The sequence below is a fragment of the Wyeomyia smithii genome, chromosome 3 (assembly GCF_029784165.1).
Source record: "Wyeomyia smithii strain HCP4-BCI-WySm-NY-G18 chromosome 3, ASM2978416v1, whole genome shotgun sequence".
Taxonomy (NCBI): Eukaryota; Metazoa; Arthropoda; class Insecta; order Diptera; family Culicidae; genus Wyeomyia; species Wyeomyia smithii.
Window position 1 is genome coordinate 217,876,569 of NC_073696.1, and position 23,481 is coordinate 217,900,049.

Genomic DNA, 23,481 nt, shown 5'->3' on the forward strand with positions numbered 1-23,481 from the left:
TTTGACGCATTTTCGTAAAAACTGGAACAACTCATAAACTGAGTAACTCCATAGATACGCGGATAGGAGGAGAGGAGTGTGCAGTATGATTTTTTTTGCTCAACTTCCCAGTAGAATACGGAATCTCATCTCGGTTATTCGTAAAGAAAAATCTAAGTTACTAAGCAAAAAGATGCAGCGCTACAAGGCCGTAAGCAACAGACAGAACCGAGGAGATGGTACTGGAGGAGGGCTTTAACCTCGATAGGGAATCACTGAATCCTTGGTTCGCGAACTGTCTTCCCGATCTGGTGACGCAGCCGAATGACAAAGTCCTGAGTCATCTCGTGCTCCTGTCAAACGGCTCACCCAATCGTAACGGTGGCGCCTGAAGAGACTGCTAGGCCAAGGCCACTCACGCGAGGAGGCCACTAGCTTAGTACTTCAACCAGTCGACCACACGACCGCTCAGATCGGGTCGCAAACAAGCGACAACGATCGACATAAACAGCGTCACTAAACACGAGCGCTAAGGGTCCGAGCAACAAAAAGCTCCGGGACCTGGCATGCACGAGGCCTCCTGCACCGCGAAAAACAACAAGGGATAGAGAGATGCTGGAGGTCACACGCATGTTAATCACATCGATTGACTATACAGCCTCCCATCCTGGACTACATTGCGGACCAGGAATCACCTGCCATCGAACCCAAAATCAGGAGCTCCCGTCTAAAAAACGGTACCCTACAACTTGACTGTGCCAACAACGACACTTCCAGGACAGCGTGGACACCACAAATGAGAGAATTCTCCGTCTCCTCGAAAACCAGAACGACGGTTTCTCTACACGTGCATGGCGAGTATGTCATCGTAACGTTAATGGAAAGACTGTCGAACTAATGGTGGAGCTGGACTAACAGTCTGTTAACCTAATAGCGGCACAGAGCTTCCTGCTGAACTTCAAGTACGGCAAAGCACGCATGCGGCAGGTTGGCAGAAAGTCCTCTAACAAAGGCGCCAAAGGATCCCCGGTGCTAAGGCAGGAAAGGTACGTTCGGAGACTCTCTCAGGAAGTGCACCACTACCACCTGCATAAAACGAAAGAGGAGTAAACGTGAGGATCTGATCAGTTGCGACCCTCAGAGCCGCATGCCACCGCGTAGATCGGATGCGTCGTCAACATCGTGAGCAGTATACGCTGCGTTCAAGAGAATCTCCATCACGCAAAGGGCGCCTCTAGTGTTCTTTGCAGAAGATTCATCAAGAATCAGCTATCCGTAGTGCTGAGCCAGAACCAGAGCCGGGCCAAAAAGGCAAAACATTGCCCAAAGCCGACAGATCTATAAGTCTTAAGGAGTCATCCTTGCATATCAACAAGATAAATCTGCTGAAACCGCTATGCATTGCCTAGTGACGAGAAGTCACTGAAATATAAATAAACAGCGGTCTGCGCTTTTCTTGATATTGAGGGAGCTATCCATAACACGTCCTTTGCATTATTTACACGGCTATGCAAAATAATGGATCACAGCTGCATTTGGAGATACGTCCGTCACAGTAGAGGCAGTGAAAGGGAGGAGTTCTCTCTCCACTGCTATGGTCACTGGTGATAGACGTTCTCCTATCCAAGCTATCGCAGCTAGGCTACGAAGTCATTGGTTATGCAGATGACATAGTCCTTATCATACGGGGAAAAGGAGACGCGACTCTATCTACTCGTATGCAAATGGCTCTTGACACCACCTGTGAGTGGTGCTCAGAAGGAGAGCGGAACATGAACCCCGCCAAAACAGTCATTATTCCCTTCACCAGGCGAAGGATGCCTACAGTCACTCCTCCGCTATTAAATGGGGTAAGACTGAGCTTCAGCAACGAGGCCAAATACCTTGTAATCATTCTGGACAAGAAGCTGAACTGGACAGCTCAACTAGACTACGTTATAAAGGAGGTAAATTCAGCTACATGGGCTTGCAGTACACTGTTTGGAAAGATCTGGGGGCTAAAACCACAATTAGCGCTCTGGTCTTACATCACCATTGCTCGGCCATGTATAACCTACGTAGTAAATAAACCGACAGCCCAGGCGAAACTTACCAAAGTTACACTATTGGCCTGTCTTCCAGTAACCAGTGCCCGGCGCACAAAGCCGGCTGTAGCCATGGAAGCCATGCTCAGCTTACTGCCTCTACATCTCCATGCGAAGGAGGAGGCAGAGCTTGGCGATCTAAGGCTGCGAAAAAATACAACGATGCTCGAAGGTGACCTAACGGGTCATTTAAGCATTCTGAAGGAGTTCAAGCTAACACCTTTAGCAACAACAGTCTCGGACTGGACGGAAGCGAAGCCAAACATGGACGTTCCATATAGGGTGATTGACACAGATCGCTCAGTGTGGAACAATAGAGGGCAGAGTCTTCCATCGGGCACCACCCGTTTCAATACGGATGGCTCAAAAATAGGATCCCAGACAGGATCAGGGATCACGGACCAGGTATAAAGATGACTATCACGATATAGCGCGGTATTGTACTGTCAAAAGCTATAACATAGAGACTCTGACTGAACCAATCTGTTTGACGAAATAGTTCATAGCCTACTATTTCGCGATGAAAAAATGCTTAATACGATCAACTATGACTTGTCGTTTTCGTTTTCGTGGTATAGCTACACTTTTTCCGGACTATACTTTGCAGCTTCAAATAAAACATTTTCAGTGTCGTTGCATTGGTATGCGTGATAGTGGCATATCTGTCAATTTGTTTTGTTTTTTGGTCATTATCGTATTCGTCATTTTGTCTCGTTTCCATTTCATATGTCCATCTCGCAAATGTGCTAAAAAAAATTACCTGACACTTTACCACGTGGAACGAGAACCAGAACAAACCAGTTTCGACACATGCGTGTGAATGTGTTGGTAACTTCCTACAGTACACTCTGCTTTTTTCGGGTGTCGTCAGGGACAGAAAAAGTGTAGTCAGAGACAGAAAAAGGGTAGTCCGAAAAGTCAAATAAAACATTTACGGTGTCAAAAGTGTCGTTTGAGTGTAGCTACACCGCGAAAACGAAAACGACATTAGAAACAACCCGGTCAAAATGTGCGTGATGACAAAAGCAAAAATGTTTCCTTCCTCTTTTTTTTGCACGCAAAAACCAAACAAATACCAGCAACACAGTCAACGCGGATTGCAGTGGTGTATTAGCGTCTGTGTGGCGGCCCCTTTTGGGTACCCGATCTCCGCGGAATCGTAGGAATTGAACATGCCGACAGTCTAGCAAGACAAGGATCTGCTCAGAAATTCATTGGACCGTTTCTGGGTACCTCTACATCCGCCATTAATAGCGAACTAAGTACATGGGAAAAGCTAGAAAGAGCATCTCATCCCAACAAACAATTTTGTTGATTAACAGCTTATTAGGCTATTATTAGACAGATTCTGGTTGAACTAAGGCTTAACAAGCTGTTACTCAACAAAATTGTTACTTGGGATTGGCAACATGCGCAGGGCTGCAGACAAGCTAAACAGTTTATCTACCCTAACCTTGCGGTTACCAAAAGGCTACTTAGTTTAACTCGCGTCATCGCTTTTATAAGCTTGGATGGTTCTTCAATCATATCCATTCTGCTCAGCAAATTCAAAAATATATTCCATTTTATTTCGTTTGATGTCACAGCGCTCTTCCCGAGTGTTCCAGTGAATCATATATCTTTTTTCGGATGATTGGCTTCTCTCCCAACGATGTGACAACACTTGAAAAACTAAAATAGGTACGCAGTTACTTGAACTTAACCTGACTTTTGATGAAAGACATTCTGATTCTATCAACAACCCGATAAAAATTATCAAGTTTTCGAAAACATGTTAATTTAGAAATATTCTGTATTATAACGTAAGTCTTATGTGGATTAGGGTGGGGAATCGTTATATGAAAAAAACGAAACTTGATAGCAGAAAGCCAGAACCAAGTTTTTTTTGTTCTGTTTGGGGCCCCAAACAATCCTGAATTTATTGCAAGTCGATTGGTTTTTCTCCGCTTGGCGCATTGCATTTTGAATTTAAATGAAAATTTGTTGGAAAAACCAACTTTTTTGCATTTTTCATTCTTAAGAGCTCAAAATGGCTCAAACCATATATTTCATGACTTCAAACGGTAGGTTTTTCGATGCCTAACAACTTTGCCGAAGACACTAAAGAGCTAGGGTGTGCCAAAAAAAAACTAGAGCTGTTCAAAGTTGAGTATGTCGAAATTTATGTTGCAAATCATTTTTTCTGCCAACACTGCCAGTGTACCGGCGTTAGTCAGATTTCCATCAGAAGTAACCTCTGAAACACGTTGTAGATTCTACCTACGCCTAGAATATTGACCTAAATTGGTTTGCTTGATCCAGCTGAGTGTATAAACTCGTTACAACAGGTTACTTCTGATGGAAATCCTACTGACGCCGGTACATTGGTAATGTTGGCAGAAAACAAGATTTTCTGCATTTAAATCGACATACTAAACTTTGAACAGCTATAGCTCTTCTTAGGGACATTCTAGCTCTTCAGAGTCTTCTGCAAAGTTGTTAGGCATCTAAAATACTATACTTTAACATAATGTAGTGCATTATTAGAGCATTATTGAGCTCTCTAGAAAGGTAAATGCGAAAAAGTAGGTTTTCCCATATAAATTTTCATACAAATTTGAAATGCAATGCGCCAAACGGAGACAAAACCAATCGACTTCAAGTGAGTTTAGGGTTATTTGGGATTCCAAAAGGAACCAAAAAAACTTGGTTCTGGAAAACCGTTCACTTTTCCCCACTCTAATTTGGATTGATTTTAAAGTATCACTATGTGAATATTTTTTTTCTTATTGAATAATTTTTGCCTAAAGATAAATCAAATACACATCTTTTGATAATTATACAGGTTTTATCAGTAATAAACTTGTAATTTGAAATACAAGTTATTCGAAACAACTTGTCCAATAAAAAGGATATGATAAAAAAAACTTGTTCGAGCAGCCACCGCTTCTAGCCGGTAAATGTGAAGTTTTAACTTGTTATGTCCACATTTTATGAACGCTGTGAACAGCAAAAAAAAAGAACTAGAAAGCAACAGCACGGCTTGAAACCAAGCATGGTAAATTTTGTCAAAGCCGGGGTCGAGAACCAACCGGAGAGAGCGTTCTGTTTTGTGGTCAGTAATTGCGGCAAGTGAGGAATCAAAACTATCCCGGGTAATGCCAGGTCAGTGCAGAAAACTTCATTAAATAAACAAAGCGGCGAATTTGAGGTTTGCTATTGTTCCTGCCTACGCCGGAAAAGCTCAGAAACTCCCGTTTTAGGAAGAGCGAACGAGGTAGGAATTTTGCCGAGCCCGGCTTTGTTTGGATGTTTTCATCGCATTACATTGGGTGTGCAATTTTTGGAGCATGCAGAACTTTTTGTTTGGATTTTATCGACGCCGACGAATGCTAATTTGCTCCATAAGCTTTGTCAACATTAATCCGGCACGATAATGAGGTTAGGTTGATACTTTACAACCGAAATTTGCTCAGAGGAGTAGTTTCGCCTCAAGTGCACAATATGGTAGATCATAAAGTTTTATTTTGTTAAAATGTAGTAGACTGAACCACGGGTGACGGGATATGTAACCCGTTTTAGTTGTGACTGTGGAAAGTACAGATAGGTAGCTTAAATTGTGGTTGTTTTAGCATTTAGCAGGCTTCGTTTGGAGTTTACAACTTGAACCGGATCTAATGACCGGAAGAACATTACCAACCCGCAAAGTAATGTTAATCAAAGGGCAGTTTGGTGCGAATTAGAAATAAAACATGGTTCGGCCTCACGGTCCAGTAAATTAGTCGTGGTCTCAAACGGTAATGTGTTTTAATCACGTTGAATAAACACACTGCATCAAGTGGTTCGTGTTCTGTATGCAGTGACTCGCTAAGAAGTGGAAAATAGAAGTCTACATAAACCCATTCGCTTTTCCTCTTTGATAAACGGTTGTAATTTCGTTTAAAAAAAAAAAAAATTTTCAAGGGATTTTATTCCATGGTATTTTTTATTTCCAATTACATATTTTTGTGTAGATAGTCGAAATGAATCAAATCAAATAAAAAAATCTAATAGATGTATTTGTAATGTTTAACCACACCGACAGGATTATCTTTGCATGTTTATAATGCAAAATTAAATTTGTCAAAATCTATAAAATTCCTAAAAGAAAGGCATACATTCACTTTAGGTTGATAAGGTGATTTTTAATTTTATCTTTACAGATTAGGTACTAAACACTGAACATTTGGCGTGCACGCTTTTGGTGGTGTGTACTTTTATTCTTCTATGCACTACATCAGGACAATTCCGGATTATATCATACCAGAAAGAAATGAATGTACAAATAATGTGGGTTAAAGAACCCCTGGCTGTAGCACATAGAAAATTTTTATGTGCACCAACTTTTAAATGTCACTCATCAGAAACATAATAAATCTTGCTTTCCTCTCATTCGAATTGCAATTTAGCACAGCATGGATCGTATAAACGTTGAAAGACAAAGTTTTGTTTTCAAAATTATTCAGGAGTATTTTTTCTCAAAATACCGATAATTTTTAGCTTTGGAAACGCCTGTTGACGCGCAAAACAAAATTGGAGAAATTTACTCTACATTAGGTATATTTTGATTAACTCAACGATGGAGTGTATTTCAGTTCTAAATTGTGAAAAAAAAAAATCACTGCACGAACTTTGTTTTGTATTTAGTCTTTCAGCTTTAGGAGACAACCGGCGCCAGTTGCAGAACGAGTTGATGGGGTTCTGTGATTCAACTTTGTGTGTAATTGCTGCTTCGTAAGTCTTACCGAATACCGACTGACAAATTTATGTCTACGGTAACAACTCGTGCATACTAATGAATTTGTATGGTTGGCTGAACAAATCTACTGAGAGATGATTCGCCTTGAGTCGGGAATATCGAAACTGGCAAGACGAAAAAAAAAATTATTTCCGTTTGTGCAAGGCACACACACAATACTGATAGTTGTAGAACTTCACTCTGATATAGGCAAAGCTGGAGTTTTGGGCCTCCAATGAACGTAATTATTTAATGACATACTAGTTAAGAAAGTTTTGTTAAAGACGAAGTTGGCTGTTTAATTGAATACAATTCGATTCGGTTCGATTTCTTCTGTCGTCTTTAAGCTCGATCGTTTAACGTTTAATCAATGACATTATGTATTGAATGTTCCGGTAAAATTGCATCCCGAGTCATAAAACTTCCCGAGACCATACAACTTTTAATCGTCAGAAGCGTTAAACACAAAATTGCTAATCTAGTGGTTCTCAACCTTTTTTCTCCGCGTACCCCTTGGCGATATTTTCAAAATCAATTGTACCTTCTGGCTTGGAATGTTCCCGCAGAGTGGGAGAGAGTAGTGGTAGATCATGTTGTGGTAGTCTAGTTTAAGTTTTAAAATAGACTATGGCTTGTTTAATTACTGCAGTACTGCTTTAGGAGCAAGTTTGAACAACAAATGAAGTATTATAAAGAAAAATTGTTTTGTCCGCCATTACTAATTTTTCTTGCGCGTACCTCTTGAAGGCTTTCGCGTACCCCTTGAAGGCTTTCGCGTACCCCTAGGTTGAGAACCGCTGTGCTAATCTATTTATGTTTGTAATTAGCATTCATATAGTCGTGTTTTACAGTTAGTTGTGAAATGTACCTAATACACGTGATTTTCTATCCCTTTGCTTCAGATGAACAACGTTATGGTGAGTACTCGTAATATTGTAGCCACCCTCATGGTTTAATTAATTACCACCACAAAAAAGAGTATGCATTAGGGTGCCCCAAAAATCGATGTTGAAAATGTCAACGTACTCATCCCTAAATTGAAGGATACTGTTATTCATAGTATTTTGGACAACATATCGACTTTCTAAAAAATTGTTCGCAGGATGCCCAAACGTAATTTCTGAAAAAATGACTTTCAAACTACAAAACCACTCTTTTGCACTTTTTGAAAATCTGTTCGATCCTCACATTTTTCCGTATACTTATTTTATTTTTGAATATTCTGTATGGTTTAGTTCAGCATCGCATTCAGTTATTTGACTCACAGGGCCAATTGAATATTGCAAATAAGTAAATTTTGTCCAACATTGTTAGATAAAACCATCCAGAACACATATAAAAAAAATATAATGCAAAGTGGGATTCATGATGAAAATTTTTAAATTGATGAAAAAGATTCTTGATATCTTATCGGGCGGTTGAGATATTGTCATTTTTATATGTGATAGAAAACTAAGCATTTTTAAAAATATGTCAAATAAAGTTTTAATTATTATACTTTTTTATTACGAGATAAAAAATAACAATGTTCTAAACAAAAAAACATTTTTGAATGGCTTAAAAAGTCGGAAAAATCCGAGAAAAAAGTTAGAACGAAAATTGTGATTTTTAGTGGCTCCTCACAAAAAACTTTATGTTGCTCGTAATATGTAAGATATAGAGACATGATGTCTTCAGCTAAGTTTCTTATTTTAAGATAATCTAAAATTTTGTCGAAGATACCTCGCGTGTATCTTATCTGATTCAAAAGTAAACGCTCTATCACACTTATTGATGGATTGATCACCCATCTTTCTGCATTAAAAGATGCGTTTTTGAATGTCCTGAAATTTTTTCCGAACATATGTTAAGGCAACATTTGAATTGCTATTCAAATAATCTCACAAAAACGGCAAAATAAAACATTGTGCAATGGAGAAATTGAACTATAGCGGTAGTTTTGTAATAATGTTTGGTTTTCCATCAAATATAAAAATCTCTGTTCCCCCCCATAAGATATCATGGATTTTTTTTTTATGTAAATTTTCTTCATGAATTTCACTTACCAGAATAAATAATTTTTTTGCCTTTCTCCTAGAAAGGTATAGCAATCACTTGCAAAACCGAAAGTATAAAAGTGCTCCAAAGTACCGAATGGCATATATCACTCGACTCAGCTCGCCGAGCTGAGCATTTTCTGTATGTGTGTGTGTGTATGTGTGTGTGTGTGTGTATGTGCAGATTTTTATTCTCACTCACTTTTCTCAGAGATAGCTGGACTGATTTTCATGAAATTAATTGCAAATGAAAGGTCTCGATGTCCCATAAGACTCTATTAAATTTCATTGTAATCGGATTTTTAGTTTAGAGGTTATGTATCAAAATGTAAAAATCATGAAACATCATTCGAAAACTACACAACCAATTTGAACAAAATTGGTTTCAAATGAACGAGCTACCTAAAAAACCCTTAACTTTTAAATTTCATATAGATTAAACTTGTGGTTTAAAAGTTATGAAAAGAAACGTATTTTGAAGACTACTTAATCTCACTCATGTTTCTCAGAGATGGCTGAACCGATTTTCATAAAATCAGTGTCAAATGGAAGGTCTAGTTGCCCCATAAGACCCCATTGATTTGTTTTGCAATCAGACTATTACTTTGCCTGTTATGTTTAAAAATGTGAAATCCAGCTATGAAAAGGAACATATTCCGAAGACTACTTGAACTCACTCACTTTTCTCAGAGATGGCTGACCCGATTTCCGCAAAATTAGTGTAAATCAATAAGTCTAGCTGCCTAATAACACTCTATAGAATTTTACTGTAATCGGAGTGTAACTCCGTCTGTAATGTACCGAAATGTGTAAATTGCGAAACTTCATTATCTCAGAAACTACACAACCGATTCGATCAATATTATTATCAGATGAGCGGGCTAGTTAAGGGTTAACTGATAAATTATGATTAAGCACGTGGTTTCAAAGTTTGGCTGCCTCATACGTTCCCATTTCATTTGATTATGATCGAACCTAAGCAACCGTTATGTATTAAATTGTTAATAAAATTGTTGTCTATTATCTCAAAGATTACATGACTTATTTGAACATAACTAGTGTCATACGAACGAGTCATCTCTCGAACTTACAAATAACAAACTTCATAACAATTTGATATGTGGCTCAAAAGTTATGGAAAGAAAAGAAATTCAAAGACTATTTAAAACTATACCTGCTTTGATTGATAAATGTGGCCTCAACATAATTTAAATGTGGTATCGTACTATTTGAACGTTCCAAATTCATTGATTCCTTGCGATGTGTTTAAAGTCTGAAAATGCACGACGAATCGGCCATAGGATATGATCAAAGTCAAATAACAAATCGGTTGAAATGATTGGTTTGATCGAAATGACAACATTCTCGACTTTTGGCTTCTGTACATCACCTTAATTCTGAATGTATTCATATGGTATTCGGTCATTTTCAGCAAACTTTCTGGCATCAATCTGACACCGGAAATACTCATATTGAGAATTCTTTAGTTATTTTGGTTGTTTTCCACAAACTAAAAGAGGCCGTCTTTAAATTCAAAATGGTGTCCAGGGTCAATGTTTGGTTTCTATGCATCATCTCGATTACGAAAATATCCATATTGAGTATTATTTGGTCATTTTCGACTTTTTCCAAGAAGATGCCATTCAGCGATTCAAAATGGTGCCTGAGGTCAATTGTTAGCTCATTGCATCATTCTGGTACCAGAGATACCCATATTGGATGGTATTTGGTTATTTTAGGCTGTTTTTCACAAACTGGAAGTCGCCATCTTGGTTTTTAATGATATTTAAAATAATTTCTGGCCTCTGAGCGTCATTCTGGTTGAAGAAACACCCATATTGGGTGTAATTCGATCATTTTCGTCTGTTTCCCAGGAACCGGAAGTCGCCAACCTAGAATCCAAAATGAGGTCTGCGGTCGATTTCAGCTGCTGTGTATCATTCTAGATCCGGAGATACTCATAGAAACCACAATTTGCCATCCTACAATTCATAATGGTGTCTGAAGTCAATTTGTGGCTCCAGTGCATCATTACGATTCCGAAAATACCCATATTGGGTGGTAGTTGGTAGTTTGCCGCTGTTTTCCGAAATCGGATGTCGCCATATTAGAATTCAAAATGGTATCTGTGGTCCACTTTAGCTCCTGTGTATCATTCTTTATCCGGATAATATTATATTGGGTGGAAATCGTCCATTTTTGGCCGTTTTCCAAAAAAACCGGAAGTTGCCATCTTACAATCCAAAATGTTGCCTGAGGTCGATTATGGAACATATTTGTAACCACTGAAAACATTCACCTGCCAAATATGGTTTTATTTTGTTGACTAGTTCGCGAGATATGCAGAAATTTGTGCAGAAACATGTGCTTCCAGAAGAGGGAGGGGCGTCGAACCATTATGGACATATTTGTTACCCTTTAAAACATCCACATGCCAAATTCGGTTTCATTTGCTTGGTTTGTTCTTGAGTTGTGCAGAAATTTATGTTTCATTTGTATTGGAGGGGCCTCAAACTATCATAGGAACCTTTATCGGGACCAAAAACCCCTTAATACAAATTTTCACGTCGATCGGTTCGGTAGTTTTCGAGCCTATATGGATAAAACAGACAGACCGAACTACATTTATATATATAGATATATATATATATATATATATATATATATATATATATATATATATATATATATATATATATATATATATATATATATATATATATATATATATATATATATATATATATATATATATATATATATATATATATATATATATATATATATATATATATATATATATATATATATATATATATATATATATATATATATATAGATTACAACATCAATATTTTAGAACCTAAAGAGTTAATATACGTTTATTAGATTGAAGGGTTCATGTAAATCTATTTTTACAAATAAAATGAATGAGAAAGACTGGGTCTGACCGCTTGGTGGATTAATTTAGGTTCTTTTGTTATGTGAAGGGTTTTATCTAAAATCTATGGGAAAAATGCACTTTTTTGCAATGTTTAATGGGCTCTGTGAGTCAAACAACTGCTCATTTAAACCATGCAAAATATTCAAAAAGAACCCTATAAAAATAAAAAAAAATATACGAAAAAATGAAACCGAACAGAATGGCAAAAAGTGCAAAAAGGTGTTTTTTAACCTTGAAAAAGTCATTTTTCCATAACTCACTTTTGGGTAAACAGTAAACAATTTTTTAAAAAGTCGAAATGTGCTACAAAAATATTATAAATAACAATATCTTTCAATTTAGGGTTGAGAACCTTGACTTTTTGAACAACAACCCTAGTATGCATTACACCAATCAATTTCCATTGGTAAGTTCATTATTCAATCATTATTGAATTCTTAGTTAAACTATAGGTATAGGTATGTGTCTTTTTTTTAGGTTGAAACGTTGAACCCCTCCCCCTCCCAAAATGTCAAAATAATCAACCCCCCCTCCTAAATGCGTGACATCATTATTGGGTGGTTCCATACGGAAATACTCGTATTTGGTGGTACAGGTAAGTTCCGTTTTTGGCAACGCGCTTCTCTATTTTCAATTGCCAAATATGGAATAGTGCCAAAAATGGAACTTTCTGAGAATTTTTTTTGTTTTTCATCATTATAAATATTGAAAAACAACATTTAAATATTAATTGGTCATTACATTCACCCTAAAGTTTTTTTTTTAAATTTTGTCTTATGAGTGAGAAAATTACGAAGAGGTAGCTTTAATATCGTTATTTGATAAATACTTGTATATATTCTCTTTAAGTTATTTATAACCGAATACTCTTATCCGCATGTTCCACGAAAGAGGAAAAATGGAAAAACAGTGCTTCCTATTTTTGTAGCTTTTTGATCGTCACAGAATCAACATTTTTTCATAAAAATTCCTTGAAAAGCTATCATTAATAATTTGTCTTAAAATGTTGAGTAAAGCAACTCGACTATTTTTTTTTTATTCTCGCTTATTTTCCGTCGGTCTAGTTCCGCCACTGTTGTGGCCAATCACCGACGGGAGGCGACTCCACACCCAGGACCCTAACTCACGACCTGTTTATTAACGGACCGGCGCCAACGGCTTTACTTCCTCATGCGATGGAAGGCGTGATCCCAGAAATTTTTCGCCTCAGAAAATCTCCCGGTGTCGGCTAGGATTGAATCTAGACCAGTTGGGTTGGTTGTGAGTGGATCACGCCACCTCACAACCATCGACACCTATGTCGGCGGTGGGATTCGAACCCAGGCGTCGAGCGTGGTTGGCGGAGACGTTACCAACCACACTAGGCCCCCGCTCATCAAGCAACTCGACTATCTCCATCTAAAGAAATACAATTCTCTACGAAGAAAACAACGTTTGTGTTTACGTAAAGATGCGGCCAATTACGAGTAAAATGCTCAAAACTTCGTTCAAAGCGTGGGTGAAGAGAAAACACAACAGCTGATGAAGAGTGCTGCCGGAACCCTGGAAAACAACAATGTTGTTTATTTTTAAAGTCCTTCATTTCAGCTTATTTTTAAAGTCCTTCACTCGAAATTTCGGAAATTTCAGTTGTAAGAACTTTTTATAGCTTACTTTTTCACTGGACAATAGTATACTGGGGTCTTTTTTACGCGGTTAGTTGTACCGCGTTGTACCGCGCCAACCAACTTGATGTGGAATGTCTCTGCTGTGATTCTGCTTTCCTGGTCAACAATACGTTCTAGGATCGTCACTTTTTCGAAATCAAACACATGTCCGTCACCTAGCGAACGCAACGCGGTGAACCTCCAGCGTGAGTGCGGAACGTTCAACACCAACTACAATGCGCTTTTGGTAAAGCTACGGCAAGGTACAAACAGCGGACGGTGGAGAGGAAACAAATGCGACGATCGACACAGCATCACAGCACACCCGCCAGACAGTGATACCTGATCGTGCGACGCTGAAAGAGGTGACGAGAAGCTGCGGCGATCGAATTGTGAGTTGTGAAAGAAAAAAGCGACAATTATGACAAAACGTTTTTATGTGTTTTTTATGTATTTTTTAAAAATGTTTGTTTTTTAAATAAAATTGCAGGCGTCAGAAGATGGCTGAAACGCAACAGTAGGCCCAAACGTCACGCAAAGTAAGAAATGTTTTGTAATTGTTCACCGAAAAATATCAATTAATACGATACACACTAATTCATAATCTACAATCATTATGTTCTTTTCTAGGTTTTGCGATTTTTTTGGAAACGGAGCCATTGTGGTATTTATGCTTGGATTATGGGAAATTATATCAGTAGTATTGCAATGAACTGACGAACATGTTTACTGTTCTAGAATGAAATCTGCATCAGTTTTATCTTTATTGTTTTTGCAAGTTCGATTATGGCAAAAATTCATAAGTTGTTTCTATCCTAGACAGCTTACAAAAAATGGTTTGGGGTCGAAAAAATATAACCCAGAGTCCAGTGATGACATTCACAATATTTGTGAAAACCACGTCGAGATTTGATTCAATTATCGCATTTGGTTATTCCCCCCATTTGGTTGCCTGGAAAACTATCTTTTAAATTTAATTTAAAACGATTTATGGTTTACTGGCTTAATAAGTTCATATGTAGTAATACGGGTCAGACTCGATTTTCCGGAACATCAAAAAAAAATTCGTTCCGGATAATCGAATCACAGAAAAAACATTCAAAATTGCGATTAACGAACATAAACTAAATATTTCCTGTTTTTTATTTTACTTGTTTGATGCAGTGGCAAAATCAGAAAATTATTTCTGAGGCGAAAAGGGGTTAAATCTTGAGAAGCAAAAAAATAAATTAGACATTGATTATTTTCACCTTATTCGAACATGCCCCAAACATGCCGAAAGTGACAAAGATGGTAACAAAGATGCCAGAAGGGATGGTAAAGGTAAAATTTTGCAATATAAATTGAAAACGAACACCAAAAAAAAAAATTAAATTCTGATAGTCGAGTCCAAAATTCCGGATAATCGAGTCTCCGGATAATCGAGTCCGACCTGTAGTTAGTATAATAAAGGTTTCTGCACTGCTAGGTGGATTAATTCAGGTTTTATGATGATTTTGCCATGCTTTTAAGCTTTTGTTCCTCAATCGGAAGTTAATCGCGATGACCCTGACTCATATCGTTATACAATTATTAATGTATTTTTGTCCCTTTTTTCGAATCAACGGACCTATTCCCTATTATTTGATAAAAACAGCAAATAGGGTAACGGGGGTATTTTGGCCAGCTTTGGGAAGTGTTCGCACAGTTCATTAAAAACAAACACAATTTTCAACATAAATACCTACTGTATTATACCATTGTTAAAAGCTAAGTGTCTACTTTAATATACACCATTCAACAATGCAATATATTGAAAAATATCCTAGAAATATCAAAATTTCTACGAAGTACTAAAAACATATTTTGGTCCACCAAATTTTTACTTAGGCCCTCCTTTATATCTACAGACGTGTATGGACATAATTCGGACTAATTATATTTAAGATCATCATCGGTATTTTAGAGCAAAAATAGTGGGTTTGAGGAGAACATCCTTCTGCTGTGAATTTTTGTAAATTTCAGGCATCTAAAAATGAAATGATTTGGCTTATAGCGGATTGACAGGCATTGTCAACCAATTTCATATCGTTAAATGTGATAAATTAAGAAGTAATTACCTGTAAATTGTCACAAGCTGCTTCTTTGTTCACGTGCAACGGCCGAACGGTAATCAAAGAGATGTCAAAGCTTGGCATGGCCAAAATATGTTTGCTTCAGAGAGAGGCAAACATATTTCGGCCATGCGTTTCACCACTTTTTCAACTTTTTCCAACATGTTAGAGTATACAAACTGTTTCTATGACATTTTATTGATGTTACTACAACAACGAAATGTTTCAAAAGCATACATATTTGTTACAATAGCTTCCGGACGTTGACTTGTATATTACCACTTCCTCTTAACTTTGGGTTAACCAGCCTTTGAATATGTATGAACTAAATCCAAAATAACACTACCAAGAGCCAGTTTGTCGCCGAAAACTATAGTGTAGTATGATTCTCAGGTGTGTTATTCAATGTTGCATGCATAGTTTTCTAATATTCATTGAAATTATCAGATAAAATGCGTAAAATAAACAAGTAAAATAAACGAGCCGCCAATGAGAAAAAAATTAGATGAGTCAAGAATTGAAAATCGGAAAACAGAAAAAAAATTGTGTTGCCTAAATCGGAATGTGCCAAAAATGAAATGTGCCAGAAAGAACTTATCTGTATTCGGTAAATGACCGTGCCATTGCAACATCCCGATTACAAAAATACCCGTATTTGGTGGTACTCGGTTGTTTTGTGCTGTTTTCCAGAATCCTCTGGTTCCGGAAATACCCAATTCAGCCATTTAAGGTTGTTTTCCAGCAACCAGATTTTTGGCTTCTGTGCATCACCCCAATCATTTTAAACTGTTTGAGCTTGAGCTTGACGACCACAAATTTCGTAGTTGCTCTTCCGTGATCGATCAAAGCTAGTGAAGTTGTACAAGGAACCACGTATATGGCTACTTGGGATTAGTTTGTTACTTCAGTATACAACAATTCAGTAGCTACCGCATTGTATGGACCGATAACGGCGCCGGCCACGTCCTTACGATCATTAGGGTAAGGAAGGATGTTGTAAGGAAGTAGGTGTAACAGTCGTTGCTGTCGGAGACCGAGTTTCCGTCTGCATCTCCACGACTGCGACGGAAAGGAATGGTTGTGTCACCGTGGTAAGTGACAGCGTCGGACAACGATGCGCGCAAAGTTGACTCATTGCAAAAAAGAACGATAGTGTCTTTCTTGTCAGACCCCGCGGGATTATACGAGCAGCGCGCGCGAATACTATTCACCACCAGAAGCATTCAAATGTTTAAATATTTGTCTATTGCTATTCTCGAGTACCCTCGAGCAAGCAAATGCACAGGCGCAAATTTTGAAAGGTAGGTATAAAAGTAAAATTTGACAAACCACACCATTACTCTCTGGGTGGAATCATCTCTTGCTAAAAAAACCCTGCGTAAAACCTGATCGTGCACAACCGTGGTGATTGACGCGTTATGTTAGCTCATTACTAAGTTGAGCGATGAGTACACCACGAACTCCACTAAACATTCCGATAAGGGGTAATATCCACCAAATGCTCAAAAAAACAAGGTTTTTTCATAAATTTTTATAAAGGAGAGATGTAAGATGTGAGGTATATAAATAATATATCGTTGGATTAAGCAACTCTTGGAGAATAGAAAAAAAATTATTGCTGCTTTTTTACAAAATGGCGGCTATGCAGCAATTGTCGTAAACCGCTTTTTTTAAGTTGTTCCGCTGCGAGCAGTAGTAGTCGTGCCCAAAACAAAAATTTTCTCATTATCTACATAAGCTAGTGAAGCACACATGATTATATTTTTAGAATTTTTCTTCGCAAAATGGCAACGCTTGGGAAAAATAATTCTTTTTCGACAAAAAATCGACTTTAATTGTTTATAACTTTTATTGTTGTTAATCAATCGCCAAAATCGTGTGTACTTCACTAGATAATCTAATGAAGAAGCTATAGGTAAAATTTCAGGTCAATCGGATGTAAACTTTTTCCTGGGCTTTATCTTCCTCTTCTTCCTTTTTTATCTGATCTAAGGCTGCGCCTACCCTCTTTCGCGGTATCAGACATGCGACGCTCAGTGACTTTGACGCGGTTGACGTTCGATCCCACGCAAAACTCAAACTTGTCACTCATATTTAAGTACTTTTGAGGATAACTCACAGTTAAAAAGTATCAAAGAACTCAAACAAAGAACGTACACAACGAGAACGGCTGTGTGAGTGAACACGTTCTGTAGAGACGCTGTAACGGTCGAAACTTGATGCAGTGACCTCTATACTTCAAATTTGAAACACGATATCGATCATAGGTAACTTCTACTAGTTTACAAAGCCTCGAAATTAAAAACAAAAACAAGCATCGCCAAAATAAACGAAAAATGTTATTTTGGAGCATAAAAGTTGTTCGGTAAAAATTGATTTAAACAAATTTTGAGTTTAGATCAGTACTCGGGCGATGTAGATTTTGATTCTAGGATAGTTTTAGCATGATTTAAGCCAATAAAAAAAATGACAAGAAAAAAAATTTTTGGTGGATATTACCCCTTAAGCTGTTTTCCAGGAAAAATGGTTGAAATTTGTGTTTCATTTGTGTGGAACCCTTTCAAACCCTCCTAAGTCGGGCATAGAAACGTTTCTTGTACTCTGAAATCCTCACTTTCCGAATTTGGTTTTATTTGCTTTTTTAGTTCTTTAGTTATGTAGAAATGTGTGCTCCATTTGTATGAAAGCCCTCCCTCATGAGGAGGGAGGGTTGTCGAACCACCAGAAAACATTTCTTATTTTTATTGTATGGGAACCCTCCCTTCCAGAGGGAGTAGTAATTTATATAAACAACCCTCCCCCTTACAAAGTAGGAAGAGGTGTCGAACCGCCATAAAAGTATTTTTTGCCCTCAAAAACCTCCACATGTCAAGTTTGGTTCCATTTGCTTGATTAGTTTTCGAGCTATGCAGAAATTTGTGTTTCATTCATAAAGGAACCCTCCGTTCTATAAGAAAGAGGGGTTTTGATCTACCAAAGAAAAAAATCTTACCAAATTCGGCTTCATTTGCTCGATTAAATCTCGTGTTATACAGATACTTGTGTCTCGCTTGTATGAGAACCCTGCTTTCCAGAGCAAGAAGGAGTGCCAAGCTGCCAAAGAAATTTTTGCTTCTTTAAACATCCACTTGACAAATTCGGTTCTATTCTCTTGATTAGTTCTCAAGTTATGTAGAAATTTGTGTTTCATTTGCATGGGGCCCTCCCTTCCAGAGGAGGAATATCATAAGAACCTTCCTCGGCCCTGAAAAACCCCACACACAAATTTTCACGCCGTCATTTCCAAGTCTATATGGTAGGACAGGCAAACAGACAGAATCCCATTTTTATATGTATAGATTATTCGGTGATAGATTATAAAGTCCAAAATAGTATTTTTTGTCTGAAAGTCATATAAACGCTGTAAAGCAATTTTCGATGAGGTTTGCAATTACACGCAATCAAGACGTTTCATTCGGATTTAATTTAAACCACAACTGTATATGGGAGCTTCAATTAAAATTAAATACGAATAAATTAATATACGAGTGATTAATGAGTGACACATTCCGGTATCATTTGAGGTATCATTAAGTTGACATCAAGAGTAGCAAATATGATAGGAGAAATTGAACGATACTAGGGGAAAATTTTCAAAAATAATTTTCCAACAGAAAGTTCTTAGTAATGTTTCAAATAGCGAAATATCTAATGAACATTAGTCAAGTTAAATGATAAATTCAATTAGGAGCTACAATATGCACTTACACCAAGCATGTTTTTTGTTGTATTTCCGTAAGAGCTATTTAACAACAAGGGCTACGTTTACAGCTCTGTTTGTCTTTATTATCGATTCAATTTAAAATGGTAGAAAAAAAACAAAAAAAAAATTAAGAGATCAAAAATACCTATATTTATTTGTACACATCTCATATCGGTTTTACAACACAGTTCTACTTTGAAATCCTTCTATGCTTTGCATCTATTTGATGATATCAATCATAAAAGCAGAACAACTTCCTGAAGCATGCAGAAATATGAAAATTTATTTTCTTGGCATTCTTGCGAAAGAGGATTTATACGCGTCACTTTATCCCGAATGCATGCCTCGAAGAATGATAAAAAGAAAATCTTATTAGTTTGAGAGACGGAGATTGCCGTAAGAACGAAGACAATTATTTTATTACACTAAAAGCTCTCATTTCGTTGGTACAAAATCAACACGGTAATTAAATCAGCAGGATGAAAATGCATCAAGTATATCGTCGGGATTCAAACAGACGGGAAAATCCAAACATTAGATTTGATACCTTTTACACAGTATTTATTTAATGTACTTTTTATATGACCTGTGGTTCATTTTTGGAATTTGTATTTTGTATTTGTATTTATAATTTAAAATCATTGGACATCTGGGTCTTTATGAAATAATCTTATTCTAACTTAAAGTAACATGGAACACAAACGCTGACGAAAAGCAACAGTTGACAAGTTAAAATCAAACAACTCGTATGCCTCCTGGAATCTTCTGCTTATAGAGTTGATGGGATCATTTGAACCATATCTCGTATTCCTAGCAGTGGCTTGAATAAGTTGCCTAGGCCGAAGAACACGTGTGGGTGCATAAAGTCGCATACGACTCAACAATTCAGCACTGTCGATTTCAGCCTTAAGTATTTTTGCTCCAAAGACTGCTTGACTGATTACACGTCTGCTGTGAAGTGGTTCGATACCGAGCAATGCGCACCGGCTTTCATATGGCGGGAGATTCAGTGGATCACGCCAGTTCAGGTTATGAAGAGCACGCCTAACAAACTTACGTTGCACCGACTCAATCCGCGTGATCCAAGTCGTTTCATATGGACTCCACACAACAGCTGCATATTCCAGGATCGGTCTCACTAAAGAGCAAAATAAAGCTCTCACACATGTGGGATCGTTGAAATCTTTGGCAATTTTCATAATGAATCCCATTTTCCGATTGGCTTTGTCAATTATTGCCGAGTAGTGGGACTTGAAAGAGAGTTGGTAATCCAACAAAACACCTAAATCTTTGATTTTCTCAACTCGGTTCAACTGTTCACCTAGGATCGTATAATTGAATGTAATGGGTTGTTTACGTCTTCGGAATGTTATCACGGAACATTTTGCAACACTCAATTTTAAAAAGTTTAAAGTGCACCAATGTTCAAAACGATCTATTAGTTTCTGAAACTCTCTACAGTCAGCTTCACATCGTACCACAAGATACATTTTCAAATCATCGGCATAGATGAGTGTACCACCATTTCGCAGAAGAATTACTACGTCGTTAAAGAAGAGCGTAAACAACAGAATTGAAAATATTTTTAAAGCTGAAATGAACACCAGATGCCCGAGTTGTTCTTTTGTATGAAGCCCAATTTAAAAGTGAAATGCTACCAAACAAATTTGTATTCGGAATTATTATGTTGAAGTTCTGGACGTCAGTTTATTATACGAAAATGCTTCACATCCACTGAATGTAATTCTAATACAAACTGTTGAGCAGTGTTCGTAGCATCCTATTCCGTACTGAAATCAAGCAAGGATTTCCACTCAGATTGATCAATAAAATTGCTTTGAATCACATGCAACGAGCAGCCGGTACGATACGTGCCACGGAAATAGTCTACCAGCTGGCGGCCCCAATTCTACACAGCTCTACAGCTGGGACCGTGTGTTCCCTGGTCGATGGTTATTGCAATCTGTCTATTGTCTTGTTCGCACAACAGCGTTGTGTTCTCCGATTTATTGAGAGGAATTGAGTAGTAGGAAAAATATTTCTGAATAAATTTTGCTAGTGAGTTAAGAATATGATTTTCATTGTGCAGAAATTGATCAGGGACACTGGACGCAATTCAAATCGAAATTGGAATAGCGATAGGAAGATTGCTCTAATTAGTATTCGACCCGTGCTCAAAGTTAGTGTTAACACACTTTGCTGCAAGGATCAGGCAAATCTGTGAGTCCTCGTGGTGCTGCGGTGTTGTCACCTCGGTCAAACGACACGATACAATTTGGTTCTCATTTTGTTTCGCTCTATCTGTGGAAGTAGTTTTAACCGAATAAGGCGGCTACCAGTAGAGAGAAGCATCTGTTTAATTATCTTGTGACCACGGCCATTACTCACCTCTGTTGCGCCATGTTATTTGGCAAGCATCCAAAATAAATACTTTTTATCTCTGTTTGCTCACACTCTGTTGGTATCGTTGTTCGTTGTTGAGAAGATTACCATTTTTATATATCGTTCATGACACCAGGTGGAATCAGGGAAACAAATCCAGTGGAGTTACGCAATGTCTCCAAAAAAGTCAACATTTTCCTGAGAATTTTATTTTTTTAGTTTCCATATAAAATTCATATGTTGGTTTGGGTTTTAGTAAGCATTTTTTACTGACTTAAATCGTATGTATTTTAAGATATATAAAAAGGTATGTCAATTGTTCGGCAATCATTGGCACAGTGATCACAGTTGAATAGAAGCGCACTTCAAACAGTTGACCGGTACCTATGTTTATTTGAACTTTTCGACCGTCGTGTGGCCGTGAAATAAAACTTAATATTTACTTGATGAAGTCAACCGTCAACTGTGGAAAACAACATGCCTCTCCCACATTTTGTTTATTTTTAACGAACTCAGAAACCGGCTAAGGTAGGTGTTTGTTTGAAGCGTAGTTATTGAAGTCGTAAATTTTGCTAAATCAATTTGATTTTCAAAGCAAAAGTTCAATCATTATAGTAATTTAGTTAGGCTGTATGAGCAGAATAACAGTGAATTTTGTATTTACGTGTATTTATAATTTTTTAGGAATTTAATTAATGAAACGAAATTATTAAAATCAATTTGCAATTTCCTTCTCGGTTTTTTATTTTTAAAAATATTTGAGGAATACATCAATTTACTCATGTTTATTTAAGTGTTTGCATAACCAGTGCTCGTAGTTTTATACGAAAACTATTTCCCCTTCATCGCTTTTAGCTGTCCGTGGACTTTAGCAAGTTTTTACATAGAATCCCACGCAATTCTCGCGCTTTTTATCTTCTAATCGTTGACAACCTTCGCCTTCTCGCAATTTCTTGCTTCCTTCAAGTTTTTCTCACTTTGAATCTGCGTTGGGCTTCTATTCCTTCTGTATTAGGGTACCAATAGAATGTGTGGGAAAAATTTGACCTTTGAAAAAAGTCCTCATGCAATATTTGAGCTCAATCAGATTTCGGGGAGAAGAGCCTCGAAGTTGTTAAAGTTACAGTTTTCTGACCGATTTTATTTGATGACAAATATGTTAAATATGCATGAAACGTCGATTTTAAAACATCGACTTCTTGGGACTTACAAAACTATCGAGCTGGAACTAATGGAATGTGTGAGAAATTTACTCAACGTCCGTAAATTAAATTTACCCGGACTCGAATAACAAATGTTGAAAAATCCAAAAAAACGACAATCTGAATGAACGATTTGGAACAAAATATTATTTAAAATAATCCGATTTAAATCTTTTCCTGAAAATTCGTGTGATAAACCACTGAAGTTCTGAAATCCGCATTGAGAAAGACGCATGAACAATTACGCCAAAAACTGCGTAAAAAAACTGTTACTGTGTTTCTAAGATAATCGTAACAGTTTTTCAGAAATTCGATGAAAATAAGCTCGTTTTTGATGTAGGACTACGTCTTTGTTTTCTATACTAGAATTCACTTTGTGAAATTGAAAATGAAACTGGCAAATGTTGCGTCAGATTTCAAACGATTATAGCAAGCAAACGACTTAATGCATCTTAGTCATTTATATGTCGGTGGATAGATAAAATGTGTAACAATTGTTTGATATAATGTTCAACATTGTTGCCTTACTGCTTAATCGTGGAAAAAGGTGAAACGTTCCAAGGTCAAGCTTTCCCATACACTTCCCTCGTTATTGGCTTGCTTCCCGAGCACAGAAA

At 37.3% G+C, this 23,481-nt stretch overlaps 1 protein-coding gene across 1 annotated transcript in view; it reads right to left on the reverse strand.

The window, feature by feature from the left end:
- Positions 1 to 23,481, reverse strand: part of LOC129731345 (SLIT and NTRK-like protein 4) — a 50,296-nt gene that overhangs the window by 11,106 nt on the left and 15,709 nt on the right. The gene's annotated exons all lie outside the window — the stretch shown is intronic.